This window comes from Urocitellus parryii, chromosome 9 (genome assembly GCF_045843805.1).
Source record: "Urocitellus parryii isolate mUroPar1 chromosome 9, mUroPar1.hap1, whole genome shotgun sequence".
In the NCBI taxonomy this organism is placed as follows: domain Eukaryota; kingdom Metazoa; phylum Chordata; class Mammalia; order Rodentia; family Sciuridae; genus Urocitellus; species Urocitellus parryii.
The window spans coordinates 26,787,016-26,806,981 of NC_135539.1; the positions used below are offsets into that span (position 1 = coordinate 26,787,016).

Consider the following 19,966-nt stretch of genomic DNA (forward strand, 5'->3'; position numbering starts at 1 on the left):
GGTGGAGCACGCCTGTGATCCCAGCCACTAGAGACGCTGAGGCAGGAGGATCGTTCAAAGCCAACCTCAGCAAAAGCAAGACCTAAGCAACTCAGTGAGACTCTTGTGTCTAAATAAAACACAAAGTAGGGCTGGGGATGGGGCTCAGCGCCCAAGTGCCCGAGTTCACTTCCCAGTACCCCACCCCTCAAAAAGGGCTGGGAATATACCTCAGTGGTTAAGCACCCCTGAGTCCAATCCCCAGTACCAAAAAATAAAATAAAATAAAAAACAACAGTTTGAAGATCCAAATGCAAAGAAGCAGTGCCCACTGGGATGATCGTCCCAGGATGAACCGATGCCCCCTTCCTGGGACTGGATGCTGCCCACTTGTCCTCTGCACCTGGAGACACGCACCTGCAGGGTCAAGCAGGTGGAGGCCAGTCAGCTGACTTCTGTCCACCTGGGGAGCTGAGCTTGGGATTTGGGGGGGAAGGGAGAGGGAGCTGAGGACCCCATGGGGGCTCGTGCCCCAGCGCAGCCTCCACCACTGAGCTGCACCCCCATCGCTCCTCTCCTGCTCCCCAGGGGGCTTTCAGGGAAGCAAACTTTATTTCTTGGAAAACGAGCAACGAAACAGACAGGATCCCAACTTCAGCAGCCGCCTGTGTGTCTGCCCCCAATGCATCCCCCCTTACCCTGGCGCCTGATCAGCTGGAAAAGACATCAGAGGGAGGACCAGCCTCTTGCTCATGCAACAGCGCGGCTGAGTGTCGAAACCGTGACGAAACACTCCGGGTGCGAGGGCACACAGCGCAGGGTTCAAAGACGTCAGAGGCCCTGGCAGCCAGCCCAGCAGGGCGGGGACAGGGGCTTCGGGGAGCTGGGGGTGTTCTTGGTCTGCTTGTGGCCTGGGGGAGGGGCTGCCCACTTGTCATAAATGACTTTTTTCTCAACAAAAGTTTGTAGAAGACTCAGGTCCTGAGACACCTCGTCAGGCACCCGAACACAGCACGCTGTCCCTTTTCAACTGTCTGCACACCCCAGGGCCTTGCCTGGAGGCTGCGGGAGCCGGAGTCGAGGGAACGTCTCTCAACAGCAGACCCTCACCTATGGCTAAGCACTTGCCCAGCAGCTCAACCCCAGCCACCCTGCCCAGGCCCTGGGCCAATGCGGTCCACTGTACAAAGGAATTTGGTGACCTGCTGACATATGTCAAAAAAAAAATTGTGGGGTTGTTCCCCCACCCCCAGCTCTGGGAATTGAACCTGGGGGGCTCTACTGAGCCATATCCCCAGCCCTTTCTGTATTCTGAGACAGGATTTTGCAAAGTTGTCCAGACTGGCCTGTGTCGCTGGGACAACTCGATCCCTGAGTTGCTGGGATTATGCGTGTGCGTCACTGTCACAGGGTTTACATTCAACCACGTCGCCACCCTTGAACCCAAGACTCTCATTCTATGAATTTATCCTGAGAAATTATCCAAGACGCAAAGACGCAGCACACGGTGAGTCACAGAAGCACTCAGGACACACACAGGCCAGGCCAGAGCAGGCTCCTGATGCCCTGCCCCCGCAGATGGCCTCAGGGACATGCAGAGGGGCCCGGAAGGGAGGGAGGGAAGCTGCAGACAGCCTCTCCATGGCCAGATCCGCGCCTGACTGCCCTTCGTTTTGCTTTTATGCATTTTATAAAGTCAGTGGTTTGTCTATCACCGTTTGGAAGACGGGACAGGAACTTCGTGCTTTTAAAAATAAACCACCCAACTGGGCTCCCCACCCGGCACAGGAAAAGGGTCCCCAGGCCTAGTCCTAGGCTAGGCGGCAGGTGGGCCCAGGAGCTTCCCAGGGAACCGAGTGGGCAGCAGGACAGCAGGCCAGGGCCTGGCTGCAGGTCTAGGCCCCCAGAGAGCCAGCCAGTCACCCCTCCCAGCACAGGGCAGCAGGCTGAGCCAGGGGACCCAGCTCCCGCAGGGGACCTCCTACCCTGCCCAGGCACAGCTGGAGGGCCCTGGGCCATCAGGAGGGGTGTGTCTCCCTGGGCCTGCCTCCCAGGTGGGGAGGCCACCCCTGGGCAGACAGCCCTCCTGGGTCAGCCCCCCCCCCTTATTTAAAGCTGGCTCCTGGCGGGCAGGGGCAGCCGCCTGGTGACCAGGATGAGCCCTGGCGGCCCTGCCCGGGCCCGCGTGCCCATGGCAACCGGCGTCCTGGCCTTGGAGACAGGCTCCAGGCTGCCTGCGCAGGGCCTCCCGGGCGGGCGGGTGCAGCTCCTGTGAGGGGCCCTGGCTGGGGAACAGGACAAACCCATGTCCCCGCTGAGGGGTCCTCAGGTCAGGCCCACGGACAGACAAGTCCCCACGGCCACCGCCTCTGCCACACAGGGGATCACCATGCAGGTGGGAATGTGCCACAAGCTCATGTGAACCAGGACACCTGGTCCCACACAGCGCTGGGACCAACAGTGGGTGCTCCCACCCTCGAGGGACCCCAGGCTGGGAGGCGACAGAACAATAGATGACTGGAATTAAAAACCACAGGGTCAACAGACAGCAGGTGATTCGCACGGCCAGCGGTGGTCGCCCGGGGGCCCTCCACGCACTTCACCCCCAGTGGGACGCCTCCTCCAGGGACAGTCAGTGGTGACGCTCCCAGGGCGGGGGAGGGCAGCCAGGCAGGCTGCACTAGGGGACGTCCCAATAGGATGCCACCGCCTCGGAGGACGCCTCCCGGCCCCGCAGCACCCACCTCTCCTGGACGCCAATGCTGAGCAAGGCTCTGAAGGGGTGCCAAGTGCCCGGCTGCCCAGGAAACCCGACCGCCAGCCTGGACCGCCCACATGTCGCGGTCGGGCAGAGCAGGGCAGCGGCCTTGGCTAGAGGCTCAGGAGTGGGCGAGGTGGGGACAGGCCCAGCTGAGTGGCTGCAGCGTCCAGGGCCGGGAAGGGCAGGCAGGAAGCAGTGGGTGCAGACGGGCCTGGCTGCAGAAGTCAGGCAAAGACCCCAGGAGGCGTTTTAGCAAGGAGCCTCTGAAGGCCTCTGGGCGGGGTGGCCCAGGGCCGGTGGGCGAGGGCAAGCCAGCTTTAGGGCACAAGTGGGGCTGGCCTGCACTCACAGGCAGTGGGCTGGGAAGGAAGAGTGGAGACCAGGTGGGTGGGGGGACCCTCTGGGACCTGTGCACAAAAGGGCTGGAAGCTTGGGGGAGTCTGGGCTGGAGGGACGAGCTCTGAGACGTGGGGTACAGCAGAGGCCCTGATGTGGATGACCCTGCCCGGGAGGCTGGAGATGGAGATCTCAGGGAACTGAGGCCAAGAAGACACAGGAGACCACAGGGAGGTGGGACTGGGGGTGGCAGGGAGGCAGATCAGAGGGCATCAGGATGGGCGGGGGGACAGAGCTCAGCTGGGAGAGCTCTGGCCTCGCATGCACAAGGCCCTGGTTCGATCCCTAGCACCAAAACAGCAGAGGGCATTAGGAGGGTGGCCGGGGGCAGTAGAGGTGGAGCTGCGGGGTCTAGGGAGCAGGGAAAGTGCACAGAGCAACCTCCCAGAGGCCCCTGAGCGAGCGGGGCTGCACGGGGACAGCTGGCCCTGGGCTGCGGGCCGGGCTCCCGGGTCCTGCAGAGGGTCCCCTGCCGGAGGCCAGGACTCCCAGTCTCTCCCCCTTCTCACAGGCCCAGACACTGCGCCACAGAGCCCCTCGGCCACCCTAGGAGGATCACCAAGGGTCCCCAACCACAGAGAGCTCTGCATTCGTCCCGTCTGCTGGGGAGGTGCTATGGTCAGATCTGCAATGTCCCCTCAGGCTCATGGTGAAGGCTCGATCCCCAATATGACCATGTTCAGAGATGGGGCGTTGGGAAGTGCCCGACCAGGAGAACTCCGACGGTCGGTGGATTAACCCATGAGAAGGGCTAACACCCTGCCCTGCGGGAGGGGTGGGAGCTACAGGCAGGTAGGGCCAGGGGAGGCGCGTCATGGGGGCTACATCCATCTCCACTCCCTCCTTGGGTTCTTCCCAGCCGCCACCAGCTGCCCACCTTCCTCCACCTGGGCCTCTGCTGTGATGGTCTGGTCACCTCAGGCCACAGAGCCATGGAGCTGGCTGACCGTGGACCGGACCCTCAACCTGTGCGCCTACACAATCTTGTCCTCTGAGCCGTTCACCACAGGCCCTGTCACAGAGGGGAGGCTGGCACAGAAGGTGGCGTGGAGGTCAGACACAAAGGCCCAGTCAGGGCGGTGACCTCGCCTCCCTACCCGGGAGCAGTGCCCACAGCAATGCCTGGTCTGCAGTAGGCCCTGTCACACGCCTTCAGGACGAGGCCACAGTGGGAGTAAGGCCACCGCAGTGATTCTGGGTGGTGCCAACATCATGACAAACTGTGACGTCACTGGACAGCACGACTTCATGGGGCCACCACCATGTATACAGCCGGTCAACTAGAATGTCACGTGGCACGAAGCTGAGCACGTGAGCTGGTCCAAGAGCAGACACAGGAGGAAGCGGGCCAAGCCCCAGCACCCCTGGTCCCCACCCCGAAGGCAGGACGAGGGAGACACAGGCTCAAGTGTACCTGCTCTCAGGAGCTGGTCACCCAGGGAGACACTCAGCCCCTCCCTGCCTCGCAGCCCTGGGGCCCAAGGGTGCCAGTGGCTGGGGTGATCCCTGCACAGGGAGGGCCCAGAGCCTCTGAGGAAAAGCGCCCCTTATGGAAGTGGCAGTGACAACTGCGTCACCTGACGTCACCTGCTAAGCTGCACCTCCCCAGGGACTGCCTGGACATGGGCTCTCCTGTCCCCGCCAACAACACATCTGTCCTCAGATGTGGCAGGCTGGCAATGGGCCAGCAGCGAGCTGTGGCACCTGGTGCCAGGTGCTGCCTGGCCCTGTGCTGTAGGGACATGGATTTGCTTTTAGTTTCTGTGGGGGACAGAAGGAGGGCCTCGAGGGTGCTGGGCCAGCTGGGCCACCAAGCTGGTGTTGTGGCACAGGCTGGGGCCAGGTGGGCAGTGGGGAGGGGCCAAGGGGGCAGCCCAGCGCCAGGCGAGGCCCTGGGGATCTCCCGGGACCCCACGCACACGCCAGACGTCAACACTCCTCCTCAGAAGACCCAGGCTGAGCAGTGCCAGGCCCCTCTTGTCTGGAAACGCTGGGCCGTGCGAACCAGAGCTGCGTGATCTAATCCCGGGGCGCTGGCTCCTGCCCCACCCACCCAGCTGGCCTCTGCCCAAGCCTCCCTGCCCTCCACCCACCGCAGCCTCCCAGCAGACGCAGTGGGGGGAGCGGTGCCAGGAGGGGCCGGGCCGGGCTGGGCTGAGGCAGGCCTGGCTCCCAGCTCCAGACGCCCCCTCAGGCACAGCCAGACGCTGGCCCCGCTGGCTCAGTTTCCCCACGTGTGAAATGAGAACTTGGGCTGGGAGTGGTCCAAAGGCCTCCGCAGCCTCTGCCCCAGCCGGGAGGACCACCCGACACCCACACCGCATCCGGCCTCCTGCCCGCCCCCGCCCCCCAGATTCTACGGTCACTCTGGGCCTCCAGCCATCCTCTCTCTGCAGTCAACAGGTCCAGCCTCAGCCAAGAACACTGGTGCACACCTGTAATCCCTCCAACTTGGGAGGCTGAGGCAGGAGTGTCTCGAGTTCAAAGCCAGCCTCAGAAACTCGGGGAGAACCTGTCTCAAAATATAAAAAAGGGCGGGGGTGTGGCTTGGTGGTTAAGCGCCCCTGGGGTCAATCCTCGGTACCAAAAAATAAATGACGTAGGTTCAGCCTCTCCTCAAATGCCCTCCTGCTCCCCGTCCTCTTCATTTGCACCAGGCACTCCCCAAGCCTGCCCTGAGCCCCTGCGCCCCGCACCCTATGGGATGCCAGGGACCCTAACCAAGTGCAAGCCCTTTCTCTGCCTCTGCTTCACCTGCACCTAGAACCGGGGCGGATCAGGACGGGACCCTGACCTGGGGGAGGAGGAGCTGAATGACACCTGGTCACCCACAGCGTCATCCACTGCTCACGGGGACCAGAGCTCGGGACAGGATGGAGGACTGGATTCAAAGGCCAGATGGAGGTTCAGGAGGGGAACCAGGAGCAGGGCACAGGGCAGGGGAGCAGGGTGCAGTGCGAAGGAATCTCAGCAGCTTCTGGGCAGGTTCCTAGGAGCCAGGCCAGGCCAGGCGCTGATGGGTGACAAGTCACTGCTACTGTCTGCATGGGGTGTGGCCCGAATCACCTGTGCTGGATGGAGGCCTGGTCCCAAAAGAGTGGGAGTGGGACCCTTAGGAGGTGGGGCCTGGCAGGAGGTCCCTGGGTCCCCAGGGGCAAGCCCTGGGTGGGATTTATGCTGAGTGAGCTCTCAGGAGGGCAGGTTGTCGTGGAAGGAGGAAGGCTGGCCCCTCCTTGCTCCCACAGGATCTCTCCCGCTCACACACGCTCCTGCCATGACTTCAGCCACCACACTGTGACACAACCAAGGGCCCCTCACCAAACACCAGCACTATGCTCTTGAACCTCCCAAACCGTGACCTCAGTGAACCTCTTTTCTTTATACATCACCCAGTCTCAGATACTTTGTTATAGCAACAGAAAATACAACCGTCTCCCACACATTCACACACACTTACAGGCGGGCACACCAAAGCCCAGAGATTCGGCGACCTGCATCTGTGCTGCCGGGCTCCCGAGCAGGCTCTCCTCCCACACACTAGAGTGGAGAGAGGTTTGGGCAGATGTCCATCCCCTGGGACCTGCCCAGCTCGCCTGCATACAAACACCGCGGTCCGTTCCCAACAGGCCCCGAGCCCAGGCGCTCCCTTCACACGCACTCAGTACCCACTGCAGACCCACTGAGGGCCACCAGGCCAGGGAGCCCCCAGGTGAAGTGCACGGAGGGCAGCTCACACCGTCTGGCTTTATAGGGGGACATGCATGCCCACACAGGCTCCGTGCGTCCCTCTGACGCATCTCTCACACCTGAGGCACCCGGGAGGGGACGGGGATGGGTGCTGCAAGCTAGCCCACAGCTGGACGGCTGAGGCCCAGCAGGCAGGCGGCCAGCCCACAGGGACACTGAGAGCTGTCCCTGACACCAATGGTGGGCAGCCGCTCATCAACTGTCACCTGGAGAACCCCCAGGGGCCAGGCCCCTGGGCCCTGGGGTAAAGCTGCTCTCCCCTTTCCAGGGCTGTGTGAGGCCAGGCCACCTGCTTGCCCTCTCTGGACCCCAGGCTTCAACTCTAGGAAAGACACTGACGAGGCTCTGCCCCTCCCTCACAGAGCAGAGGGGAGGGGAGCCAGGCCCTGGTGCAGGGGGCTGACCACTGCCTGTCTGTGCACCCCTTCACTGAAGGACAGGCCCAGCAGGGCCTGGGACTACTTCCTGGACACCACGGTCACATGGAGCCAGTGGGGTCAGCATCAGCAGGTGCTATGCTCAGGCAACTGGCATAAATGGAGGCGTGGAAGCTCAGAACGGCTGAGTGACTTGCCCAAGGTCACACAGCAGGAAGAGTTGGGGCAGCTTCAAACCAAGTCTGCTGGGACCCAGAGTAGGCACACTCCTGGTCCCCGGTGTCCCCTAAACAGAGCCTCAGCACAGTGCCCCATGAGCCCCTCCATCCGGCCCACTGCCCACGCTGGCCTGGCCCACAGGAGACCTGAGCGGCCCCAGGTTGTAGGGAAACCCTGAGGAGAGACTTCCGGAGGCCTGGTGGGCCCTGGACACCAGCAGGGACCCACAGGTATGGAGGTGACACCCAGTCTGAAGTGGGCCACGCAGCAGGAGAAGTGTCCCGCGCTGCCAAGGTCACAGGCTTTCCTGGATCTAGGGTGGGTCACGGAGGCAGGAGAGGTCCTGGAATGGGCTGGCCATGACCGAGACCCCAGGCTCTGGGTCACTCAGGGCACCCCTGCTTCACCAGCCCCGGGGCACACAAGGGAGTGAGCGGTCACTGTCCCCACCCAACAGGGAGCCCTGAGCTGAGCCGTGCGCACCTGCCACCCCACACCCAGTGCCCTCGGCAGCCCCTCCATGGGGGGACGTGACCCAGGGGTGCATGGAGATGCAGGACCCTGAGGGGACAGCACCAAGATTCGCACAGCCCAGGCCAGCGCCCGGGGTCCCTCCCCTGGGAAGCCCTTCCCAGTGGTCAGCCTCACCCAGCAGACCCTGAGGATCTTGCCTGCTGGGCTCCACTGGACAAGAGACAGGGCTGGAGGGACCTGGGGCTCTAAGGAGCAGAATCAGGAACCGGGCGCTGTGACCGAGACCTGGCTCAGGAGGCTGAGACAGGAGGATCCTGAGTTCAAAGCCAGCCTCAGCAACAGCCAGGGGCTAAGCGACTCAGTGAGACCCGGTCTCTAAATAAATACAAAAATAGGGCTGGGGACGTGGCATAGTGGTCGAGGGCCCCTGAGGTCAATCCCTGGTACCAAAAAAAAAAAAAAAAAACCCAAAAAAACAGAGCAGAAGCGGTGCCACGTTCCCAAGCCTGTCCCTGGGGACGAGAACCGGCCACACTCCACAGTGGTGTCATCACACTCTCGTCCTCTCCTCCCTCAGGGTATCTCGGAAGCTCTGTCACTGACTGCACCCCTGTCCCTGTCCAGTCGCCACAGTCTGCTCCAGAACCTGCCAGGAGCTGTTCCGCTGCCACGGGCCCCTCCCGCCTCCTGAGGACCAGGCGGCACCTGCAGGAGCACAAGGAGCCCATGCCCCCGCAGGGCTCTGCAAGTCGAGTGTCCCAGCCCCAGGCCTTGGTTTCCACCTCGGAAAAAGACAAGAGGCCAACATGTCCTGGGGTCCCTTCCAACTCGACCACCCCTGGCTGAAAAGCACAGAGCAAGCTGGGTGCGGTGGCCCGCCTGAGGATTCCAGCTATTCAGGAGGCTGAGGAGGAGGACGCTGAGCCCAGGAGATGGAGGCCAGCCTGCGCTACACAGTGAGACCCTGTCTCTAAATAAATAAGATTTTAATGTGATTATATCTTAATTAAGAATACTAGTAAATAGGCAAGGTGGGTATGGTGGCACACACCTGCAATCCCAGCAGCTCAGGAGGCTGAGGCAGGAGGACTGCAAGTTTGAGGCCAACCTCAGCCACTCAGGCCCTGAACAACTTAGCAAGGCCCTGTCTCAAAAAATAAAAAAGGCTAACTATGTGGCTCAATGGTTAAGTGACCCTGGGTTCAATTCCCTGTACCAAAACAGAAAGAAAGAAAGTTGAAAATAGAATAGCCTAATTTGAGGCCAGGCATGGTGGCACACGCCTGTGATCCCAGTGGCTTGGGAGGCTGAGGTAGGAGGATCACGAGCTCAAAGCCAGCCTCAGCAAAAGCGAGGTGCTAAGCAATTCAGTGAGAACCTGTCTCTAAATAAATACAAAATAGGGCTGGGGATGTGGCTCAGTGGTGACGTGCCTCTGAGTCTAATCCCCAGTGCCCCCTTGCCAAAGAGAAAAGAATCTGCTAATTTGAAGATGCATTTAGTCAGGTGTGGGGGTGCATGTGCCTGTAATCCCAGCAACTCAGGAGACTGAGGCAGGAGGATCCAGGTTCCAGGCCAGCCTGGGCAACTTAATAAGACCTTGACTCAAAGAAATATTTTTGGGGTTACCAGGGATAGAACCCAGGGACATGCAACCACTAAACCACACCCCCAGCCCTTTTTATTTTAAGATAGGGTCTCACTAAGTTGCTAGGGCCTTGCTAAATAGCTGAGGCTGTACTTCAACTTGTGATCCTCCTGCCTCAGCCTCCTGAGTTGCTGGGATTACAGGCAAGTACCACCCACACCCCTGACCCTGTCTCAAACTAAAAGTCTTTAAAAAAAAAAAAAAAAAAAGGAAGCTGTAGCTCCGTGGTAGGTGCCCCCAGGCTCAAGTCCCCGAACTGGACATGCATGCACACACAATGTGACAGGGTAGAGACTCAAGTCCCTGAAGACACTGCTGAGCCCCATCCCAGCTGCCCACCCCTGCGATTTTCTTGCAATGAGTAAACTCCTCTGCCCCAACCTCTGCACAGGCCTGCTATTACCTATGGCAATGCACCTCCCACTGACTGTGAACCATCCCCCGGGCCACCCACAGGGCTGGAAGGGACTCTGAAAACCAGGGGACTCAGCCGAAGGCCAAGTTTCCCAACACCGTGGCCAGTGGCCCCTGGACGCGCACCCGCTGCGCACATCAGGTGTGGGGCTCAGGCTGCGGCTCGGCTTCCCACAAGCCACCCACCAGCTGCTCCTCACGGAGGGGACCTGAGTTGGGCTGTACCCGGCCCAGGGAGTCACAGAGCCACTGCCCCCATCTGATGTCCTAAGTGCCACAGCCAGGCTGGCCGGGCAGCCCCGTGGGACAGGGTGAGATGGCAAGGGCTGGAATGGAGCGACCCCGACCAAAGTCCCTCGTGACCTTGCTTCTGACTCCTGGACGTTCCTCCAGGACCAGGAGGGGATGCAGGGGGGACAGTGCTGGGGACCTGACCCACGGGAGGCCACAGCTCTGCCCGTAAAGGTGACAGGACAAGCATGGCCGGGGGTGCCTACAGCTGGGGGCCCGGCCTGGAGCAGGCACGGGCTGGGGACACTTTCCAGCACTCAGGGACATCCAAGCTGAGGTCCGCAGCAGGAATCAGCCCAGCTGATGGCACAGGACGTCACACAGGGAAAAGCCACGGGGCCGGGATGTGGCTGGCAGAGTGGCCTGTCACTCGGGGAACCCAGGAGAGGTCACAGCGGGGCCCACGCTGGCTGTGCAGAGGGAGGGTACAAGGCCACCCCACGAGGCCACCCCGGGAAGCTTCTCCCAGAGCTGGGGGAGTCAGTGCCGCCTGGCAGGGAGGCCCCCACCTGGCCAACGCCACCCCCTAGCTGGTCCCAGGGAACCTCCTGTCCTCCTGAGCTCCTGTGCTCCGCAGCACATGCACTCCGTCTCTGGCTCCCTGTCCCCACTGTCACCTCCCAGGTGCCCACCCCCACCTGCTTCCGCTCCCTAAGCCACCCCAGTGCTCCTTGGAAAGCCAGCTCTCGGGGACATCTACACGGAGAGAGAGTCACCAGCCCCCAACACCAGCCCAGGGGGGGCACGGTTCGCAGTAAAGCCTGCGCCATGCCCAGGTGCCAGCCCTGCACCAAGGACCAAAGCAAAACAAAACCAAAACCAGCCTCGTCCCACTGCCTGGCAGTGCCGGCCCTGGACAGACACTGGCACCCAGTCCAGCGCAAGGGGGGGAACGGACAGCTCTCTCTGCAGAAGCAGGACCAGGCCCAGCCCCGCATGGCTCACAGGTGACAGGCAATCGCAGAACAGGGACCAGGTGCCCAGCTTCCTTCTGGGCGGGAGTGGAGGCTCCTGAAGGGCTGGCCTCTGAGGTCATCATGTGACAAGTTGAGAAAATGCGCTTAGCTGGGATGGTGGCCAGCTTCTCCCAGCGGAACACGGCGAGCCTCCCAAGTCCCGTGCCACACAGCAGAGCTAACTTCGATGGCTCCCTGAGGCTCAGAGAGGTGAAGTCACTTGCCCAAGGCCACAGAGAAGGCCAGTGGTCAGGCTGGGACTTGAAGTCCCATCCGCCTGCCTTCAAAGGCACTAGTGTCTCCACCGCCCCCCGCTGTGAAGTGGGGAGCCCTGCAGCACTGCCAGGGAGAGCCCTGGCCTAACCCAGGGCAGCCAAGACCTCTCAGAGCATCTCCTGCACAGCTGCCCGGGGCCTGGACCGAGATCCAACGGGGAGGATGTGGTCTGCCCACCTGCCCGGGCCACACCCCGCTGGCAGCCAGGATGCTCTGGGGAACCAGGGCCGCCCCCTCCTTCCCAGAGGCCCTGCCTCCCTCCCAGCCGGGCCTCACCCCCGGAGCCACCACACCTGAAAAACCAGCTCCTGGGTAAACAGAGCCCCAGCAGGCGCCGCACAGGACCCCGGGGGCTGCCAGGACCACCCTGGAGCTGGGTGGGTGGGTGGGCGGGCAGGGTCCCACCTGCTCTAGGCCGCCACCCAGGAGCACCCAGGCCCCACGGCACCGGCTGGCAGACCAGAGTCTCTCCAGGCCTCCCGCTGAGTGTCGGTGCCCGGGTGGGTCCCAGGAGGCCAGGCTCTGAGGAGACACGGGGCGGGGGCGACGTGGGGCACAGGGCTGTGGTGCCTGGGGCCGCCCTGACTCATTGGGAAAGGCCAAGTCCACTTCCTCAGGCCCAAAGTTCAAACCCCCAAGTCTCGGGGCTGGTGCAACTCAGGGCAGAGCACCCGCCTGCCCACCCCAGCTCCATCCCCAGGACCCCGAAAGCCTACCCTTTAGGACACCATGACAGCCACGCTGTCACCCAGGGGACGGTCTTATGAAGCCAGACACCCGTGGTTTGCCAGAGGGAGACGGACAGCTCTGGTTGGGTCCCCACTGGTGATGCGTACCCAGCCACCCCGCACAGACCCACGACCAGCTGCCACCTCCATTTTCTAGATGGAGAATCTGAGGCCCTGCGGATTCGGCAGGTGCCACGTCACACGCAGCCAACCCCTGCAGGTTTGAAGTGGCCCTACGAGGGGCTTCTGGGAGCTGCCCACACACAGGTTCGTGGGGACAGCCACTGTTCCTGCAGGGCCACCACGGGCAGCAGCAGATCCCAAATGTTTTGTTAACCAAAATTTCACCTGGAGTGCTCTCAGGCGGCTCCTGCGAACACGGTCCTAATTGGCACAAAGGGACCCGGGAAGCTGGAGCTCCACAAGGCTCTCTGGCCACCCACGGGCTTAAATTCTCCCAGCTGGGGTTCACGGTGGCCCCACAAACCAAGAGTTCTCTTCCCCGTCTAAAGATGCACAAACCGGGGGCCACGCCTATAATCCCAATGGCTGGGGAGGCTGAGGCTGGAGAATCACGAGTTCAAAGCCAGCCTCAGAAACCCATGGAGGCCCTAAGCAACTCACCCTGGGGATGTGGGGGTAAGCACCCCTGGGTTCCATCCCTGGCACACACACAAAACATGAATGGGGGGGGTGACTGTGCTCCTGCCGCGGGGCAGCCTCCCATCTCCCCAGCCTCCGCCCCACTCTGGAAGCAGCACAGAATCCCCAACTGCACAGCTGCAGGTGCAGGGACCAGACACAGGCCAGGGACCCCTGCCCGGGGCAGGGCACAGAGGTGGGCAAGACATCACAGGGCCCTGCCAGCTCCCTGCCCGGCGCCGCCCCCGCCCTCCAGCTGTCCCGGCCCCACAGCATCCATTGTTCCAGAGCCCACCTGGACTTCGGAGGCTCCGGGGCGAGGAGGCAGCAGGAAGCTGTAATTTCATCTCGGGGCTCGCGGTATGAGTCACCAGAGACGCCGGATGAAATTCCAGCTCTGAGGACCGAGGTGTGCAGCCCTCCCGGCGCAGGGTCAGCTCCCGACAGGGGCTAAGGGTGGGTGCAGGCCGAGGGCTGCCCCCCAGATGGCCCCGCGGTGGAAATGAGGAAGGGGCACCCCTCCTCCTGGGTGGTCCCAGGGCCACAGGGCCCAGTCGGCCCGTCTGCTGGGTTTTCACCTAGAGGACAGCGGAGCTGCCTCGCCCCGGACCGGAACAGAACCAGGACCCCATAGAGCCACTGCCAGGAAAGGCGACGGCCAGGAAGAAGCCAGTCACAGATCAGCCTGTGATCCCACGTCTATGACACTGGAAACGCAAAACTAGAGGCAGAAGCCACAGAGGAGCCGCGGCAGGGCCTGGGCCAGGGAGGGGACTGACTGCAAAGGGGTCACCAGGCACAGGGGGCGGGGCAGCTGGCAGGCTGTCCCTCAGACCTCCACGACAGACAGACCCAACCACAACTGAATGAGGACACGCTCCCCGCGAGACCCAGACCTGGTGCCCTGCAGGTGCCTCACTGGCTGGAGGAGTGACAGGCAGGTGACGGACAGACAGACTCCCTTTTCCTGTGGTTCTGTCCACAGTAAGAAAATACAGCCTGACCCCGCCCCCAGCAAATAGGCCTAACCTCATGCTGCCCTCTAGAAGTTTCCAGAAGGGGTTCCGGCAGGAGAGTGTGGGAGGGGAAAGGCCCACGCTGCCCCCAGTTGCTGGCTCCCCTCCCCGCAGAGCACTCAGCACGGCCACTCAGCACCCTGGAGCTACCCAGTACCCAGCACCCAGCCACAACCTGCCACCTGTGGTTTCCCACCCTGGCTGCACTCCAGCCCTGCTCTGAGGTGACCCACACACCCAGGCTGCCTGGGCCGGGCAAGTCGGGAAGCACCATCTCCACTTTTAATCCAAGCAAACTGCCCAGACTGAGGTAGGGGTGACAAGTGACATGGAGGGATGCTGCCAATTCCCGGTGATCACCTGCCACAATGTGGAAGTCCCACCAAACTCATGCTGAAATGTGACCCCACTCTGACCCTCTAAGAGGTGAGGGCATGAGGGTAGGCCCTGGGTCGGCATTAGTGACTTCATAAGAAGAGGAACAGACCTGGGGAGCACGCTTGCTGTCACCACGTGACCTGCCGGGCCACCTCTGGACTCTGTAGAGTCCCCAGCAGATGCAACCCTCCCTCTGGACCTGGGTAAACCTTCATTCTTTAACAAGGCCTCGCCTGCAGCATCCAGTTACAGCAACAGCAAAGGTACTAAGACACCTCAATTCACCAGAGGGGACAGGCCCCAAATGCAGACCACCCCAGAAGCAGGATCTCCCCACCTTTTAATGGTAGGTGCAGAGAAACCATCTGCTAGTACTCGGACTTTGGCTTTTGCAAATCTTGATGGAAAGTCATAATTTGGATTCTAACAGGGTATTTCTGGATACTTCCCTCCTCCCAGCATCTCTCTCTTTCTCTCTCTTTTTGGTACTAGCGGTTGAACCCAGGAAGGCACTACCATTGAGCTACAGCCCAAGTCCTTCTAATTTTTTAACTTTGAGACAGGCTCTAAATGGCTGAGGCTGGCCTTGAACCTGTGATCCTCCTACCTCAGCCTCCTAAATCGCTGGGATTACGGGTGAGCGCCACTGTGCCCAGCCCACCATTTCCTAATATGCTGTTAGGACCACATTGGCACAGAAGCCCCTGAAACAAGGGATTCCCAGGCTGGGGACCCCCAAGAGCACCAGAGACTATCCACACTTCACCCTCCAGGTCACTCAGGCCTAATGTGGGCCCTTGGGTCACAGACTGGAGAAAACCCCAGGAAGTTAGGTGGACCACGGATCAGGCAGCTTGTGGCAGAACGTCCCCAGAGCCTCAGGGGGAGCCCAGACCCCCAACTCCAGGCCCAGCTACACCCCAGGGCAGAGGACTTCCCGCCCAGTAAGAACCAGATGACGAGTTCTTGGTATAAGTCCGTCCCCAGTGCTGCATTATCTGTTGCTTACGGAAATCCAAATTTAACCGAGCGTCCTGGACTTTGTCTGCTAAACCAGGCAACGCGAAGCAGGTGGTCCTGAAGGAGGGCAACAGGTGGGCACACAAATAGCTCCAGGTCAGCGGCCCAGGCCAGGGTCAAGAGGAGGGGGGTGGGAAGGAGGCTCTGCTCAAGACAGCCCTGAGTCGCCCCAAGCCCGTGTGGAGACCCAGCGCAACCTCGCCGCTAACTCACCTCCACGTGGAACTGTGTCCACTTGACGCTCTGAACACAGCCCTTGCTGCTCGGCCACTGAGACTTACTTTTCAAGTGGACATGTCTCTCCTCCTCTCCCTGTTCCTCCCTAACCTCCCCCTCCCGATCTCAGGGGCGACAGGTCACCTTCCTCCCATCCTAGGCAGAGCTCTCTGTCCTGAGCACCATCCACCAGGGGAATGAAGCCATCCAGTCTTGGGGACGGCACCAGAAGGTCTCAGAAATGACCATCTCCCAAACTTAACAAGTGAATTACGACTCAGAGGACGCAGGGAGTGTAGCCTTTGAGTCACCTCTTTAAAAACCCTGTTCCCGGTGATGGGCAGAATCCCAGCCTTTGGGACAGGAGTCCCCTGTGCTCCTCCTCTGCCAGCAAAGCTATAAGCCTTGTTTTTCTTTTTCTCAAAACAGTGTCCTCGTTATTGGATTTGCGTGGGGGACAAGGACCCAGCTTTCAGCAACACACGAGCCGGTGCTGAGCCCCTCGCTGTCCTCAGCCAGGTCTGACATAACTGAGTGGCCACCCCAGTCAGATGTCCCTGAGATGGAGGACCTGGGCACCTGGTGGGGGGCAAGGCAGGCCGAGGTCCCCCCACCCGGCTCAGGCCTGGACCATCCTCCACATCCTCGAAGCCAGGGAACCTAAGAGCCCATCAGGTCAGAGGGAAGGGAAGGGGACTGAGGCCAGGTCAGTCCTGCAGGAGGGGCGGGGTCCAAAGAGCAGGCCAGGGAGGGAGACAAGGGACCCCGGCTGCAGCACCCTCCACCCACCTGGCCCACCCTCCGCCACACCCCATGCTGCGCAGACAACCAGGCTGGGAATCGCTCCAAGAAAGCAGTGGGGTCCAGACCACTCCAGGCCCGGCCAGGGCACGACCCGCTCCCCCAGACCACTGGAGGGATTCCGGGAGGCTGGCCCTCCTGCTCCACCAGGAACCTTGACACCTACACCCAGAAGCCTCCAATGTCCCCTGTCGCCGACCACAGGCCACATCCCACTTTCTCCTGGCCAGCTGTGTTCATGTCCCCCCACCTCAGCTCCAAGGTCCTGCTGGGAATTTCCTTCCAGTTCCCGGAAGGTCCCCTGTCCCACGGGTCCCGCTCCCTCCCAGAAGCCCCTCAGTAAACTGAACCCGGCTGGGCATGGGGCCCACACCCCCACCGGGGGCCAGCTCTGCTCCCAGGTGTTTGTGAATTAACCCGGCAGGTCCTGCTCCCTGGGTGGCCCTGGGGCCTCTGCAGGGCCCAAGGAGCAGGCTAGTCCCCCAAGAACCTGTCTGTGTTACTGGCTGCCCATGGACAGCAGAGTAAGAACAGAGAGGGGCAGGATGGAGGAGGTGCTGGGGGGCACAGCCTCAGGCTAAGGTTCTGGGCGAGACAGTGGGCGACGGGGAGAGAGAAAGTGGCCCCCAGTCCTGGGGAGCGGAAGCTCCTGTGGTGGGAACCCTGCCGCAGAGATGAGAACCCAGGAAGGCAGCAGAGTCCAGGCAGCAGGAGTCATCCATTCCTTCCTCATGGGGCCGTCCAACAGGTGGCTGAGGACCAGACCTCCTCTCCTGCCCGCACCCGGCGCCACCAGGACAGACGTGAGATCCATGTTAGGACAGTCTTACTGACGCCTTCACCTGAGCCAGGGGGACCATTTAAGGAAGCCCCCAGCCCCTTCGAAGGGTGGGAGAGCCCCGGAGGTTGAGGACCCCGGGCGAGGGCGGCAGTGTGTGTGGAGGCCAGGCTGGGAGGGTGAGGCCGGCAGGGTCCAACAGGCAGGCCAAAGATGGAGCCGGTGGGCAGAGAGAGCCACGCAGGACAAGGGTGACTGGGAGTCCAGACACGAATCCCCCCAAGCTGTCACTCACCACATCATGGAGACACAGCTGGGGCCTCGACAACCGAGCTGTCACCAAACCTGTTACCCACCCAGCCCTGCAAGCCCTGGGTTGCAGGATGGCTACCCCCCAGACCCCCTCCTGTGTCCCTGCACCTCTGAGGCAGCTTTCAGGTGCCAAAGCTGTGTCAGAGGCTCCTGGGCTCCCAGGAGACCCCCCACAAGAACAGATGAAATAATTTGTGATGAACACACTGCAAATACATGGCCTTCTCCGCACCCAGACGACAGTCTATTAAGTAGGTTAAGCTCGCCCAGGAACACGCCGCTTGGGCAGGACCATTCTGCCATCTCCATCCCTAAGTTCTCCCATATTTCAAGTGAGGTGGAAGGAGCGAGGCCGAGTCCCAACCCTTCCTCATTTCCTCCAGTGGGTCCTCTGGGACCCTCGGAGTTGGAACTGATCATTTCTAGGTCATCCTTGGGGCAGATACAAAATGGGGTACGGGCGCAAGGGCGCAAGGTTCCCACGGCCCGGAAGCAGTTTGGGGGTTCTGGTACTCTTATCACCTCTGGGCCAGGCTGGTACCTGCTCAGAAGAGGCCAAAGTCAATCTCACACCCGGGGCCCAAACAGGTGATTCATGATGGCCCCCATCGTGGCTGCCCTGGTGACCAGCCCCTCCCCACCACCAGCCACCAGCCATCCACCACTTCCTCCTGCTCCGAATAAATAATCGATGCCTGTGCCCTTTCCCGGTGGGAATGACGCTGCTGAAATAAATGGGCTGCTGCGAGGCACCTCCCAAGCCCTGAGGCCCCAGGCCCCAGGCCACTGCCAAGGTCCCAGCAGCCCAGGCTACAGGGCAGCCAAACACACCAGGCAGGCGATGGCCGGAGGGGGCCAGGGTGGCAACGGCCGCCCTTCCCCTCTGCTCTGAGCAGTAAGAGAAGCCCCCACAAATTGCCCACTCCTCTGGAAGCTGCCCTCCAGGCTCAGGGCATCCCCACACCATCTATCACACTCCCGCTGAGAGCCACGCTGCCCACATGCCCACAGGAAGACCCCCCATGGCAAGCTCCCATGCCTCAGCTGTGAGAGGGGCACTGGGCCAACAGGAGAAGTCCAGTCCTGGGAGCCAGGGTCACTGGGCCAGCCCACAGAGCCTGAGTCCCCTCCAGCTCTGCAGGAGGGCAGAAGTCTCAACTGCGGGACCCCCACTTGCCCTGGGCCCAGGCCAGGGCCAGGTCCTTGTCCCTGGCTGCTGGTGGCTATCAGGCCACCATTCCCAGGGGCTCAGGGTAGGGGTGGAGGGGCATCAGGCACCCTGGCGCCCCTCCTCCCCCTCCCCGCCCATGTGCAAGAACTCAGAGGCCACCCACAGACCCACTCCCCCAACTTGCAGCACTGGGCCCTTTGTGCCCCCCCCCACGGCACGGAGCCCTTTGTGCCCCCCCACACTGTCCTCTAAGTCTCCCCCACCCCCACCGGGTTCGGTGCCGCCACTCGGAAGGCCGCCTCCCCGGGACCCCCGAGGCCCCGCCGAGGCCCCGCCGCCAGCGGCAGCGCGCGCAGGGCGGGCCTGGCCGCGCGGGTGGGGGGCGCGGGCGCAGGACGGGGGACTGGGGGGGGGCGGGCCGCGGCCTTCCCAGCCCCCCATCCCGGCCGCCGCCCCCGCCCCGCGCCCCAGCCGCGGGCAGCCCACTGACCTCATTCGCCAACTGCGGCAGCCTGCGGGCGCCGGCCGGGCACCCCGCGCCGGAGGGCCGAGGGTGGCAGCGGGGCCCCGGCAGGTGGGGGCGGCCCCGCCGAGGATGACCCGGTCACGTGCCCGCGCCCCCCGCGGACCCCGGCTCGCCGCACCTGGCTGGCGGAGGCCGATCGGGGCGCCCGCCCCCCGCCAAACTTTCTCCTACCTTGGAGGATCCCCAAGCGCTCGGCCCGCGGCGCCCCGGGCCCGGCCCGCGGCCAGGACTCAGCTCCCGCCGCCGAGAGCTCGGAGCGCGGAGGGCGCGGGCGGCCGGCCGGGGGCTGCGGGCCCCCACCCCCGGCGGCTGCGGCGGAGGGCGGGGCGCGGAGCCGAGAGCGGGCGCGGGAGGCTCTTTGTTCTGTAATCCCAGTAAGATTGCCAGCCATTCGCCCCGGCCCTAATCCCAGCCCCGCGCAACACCACCCTCCATTGGCTGCCATTTACATACGGGATTAGCCCGCCCGCCGCCGCCGCCCGCCCGCCGGGCACCGCGGGCAGCTCGGCTGCGCCCGCCCGCGCGGATTAGGACGACGCCGCCGGCCCGGTCGGCGGGTCAAGGTCACCGGCGGCGCCCGCGGACCCCGGGACCGACCCCAGACCCCCGGGGCCGCCCCGCTGCTCCCTCTGGCCTCGCCCCGGCTATATTCCCAGGGCTGGGCCCTGGGCCCTCAGTCAGGCTTTGTCCCCTGGGATGTGCAGGAAGGCAGTGACATGCCCAAGGTCGCAGCAGATCCTAGTGGACCCCGGGTCTCACCTTGACCTTCGGATTCCCCCATCCAGGCTTTCCCCTCCCCACCCACACCGGGGGGCCTACTGAACACGCCTCCCATCATCG

General features: G+C 62.6%; 1 protein-coding gene across 4 annotated transcripts in view; it reads right to left on the bottom strand.

Moving 5' to 3' along the window:
• Gtf2ird1 (GTF2I repeat domain containing 1) overlaps positions 1–19,395 on the bottom strand; it is an 83,061-nt gene extending 63,666 nt beyond the window's left edge. For all 4 annotated transcript variants that reach the window (XM_026396933.2, XM_026396931.2, XM_026396932.2 and 1 more), the window contains exon 1: positions 19,298–19,395. The gene's annotated coding sequence lies outside the window, so the exon portion shown is untranslated. The remainder of the gene's footprint in view (positions 1–19,297) is intronic.
• Between the last annotated feature and the right edge of the window lie 571 nt (positions 19,396–19,966).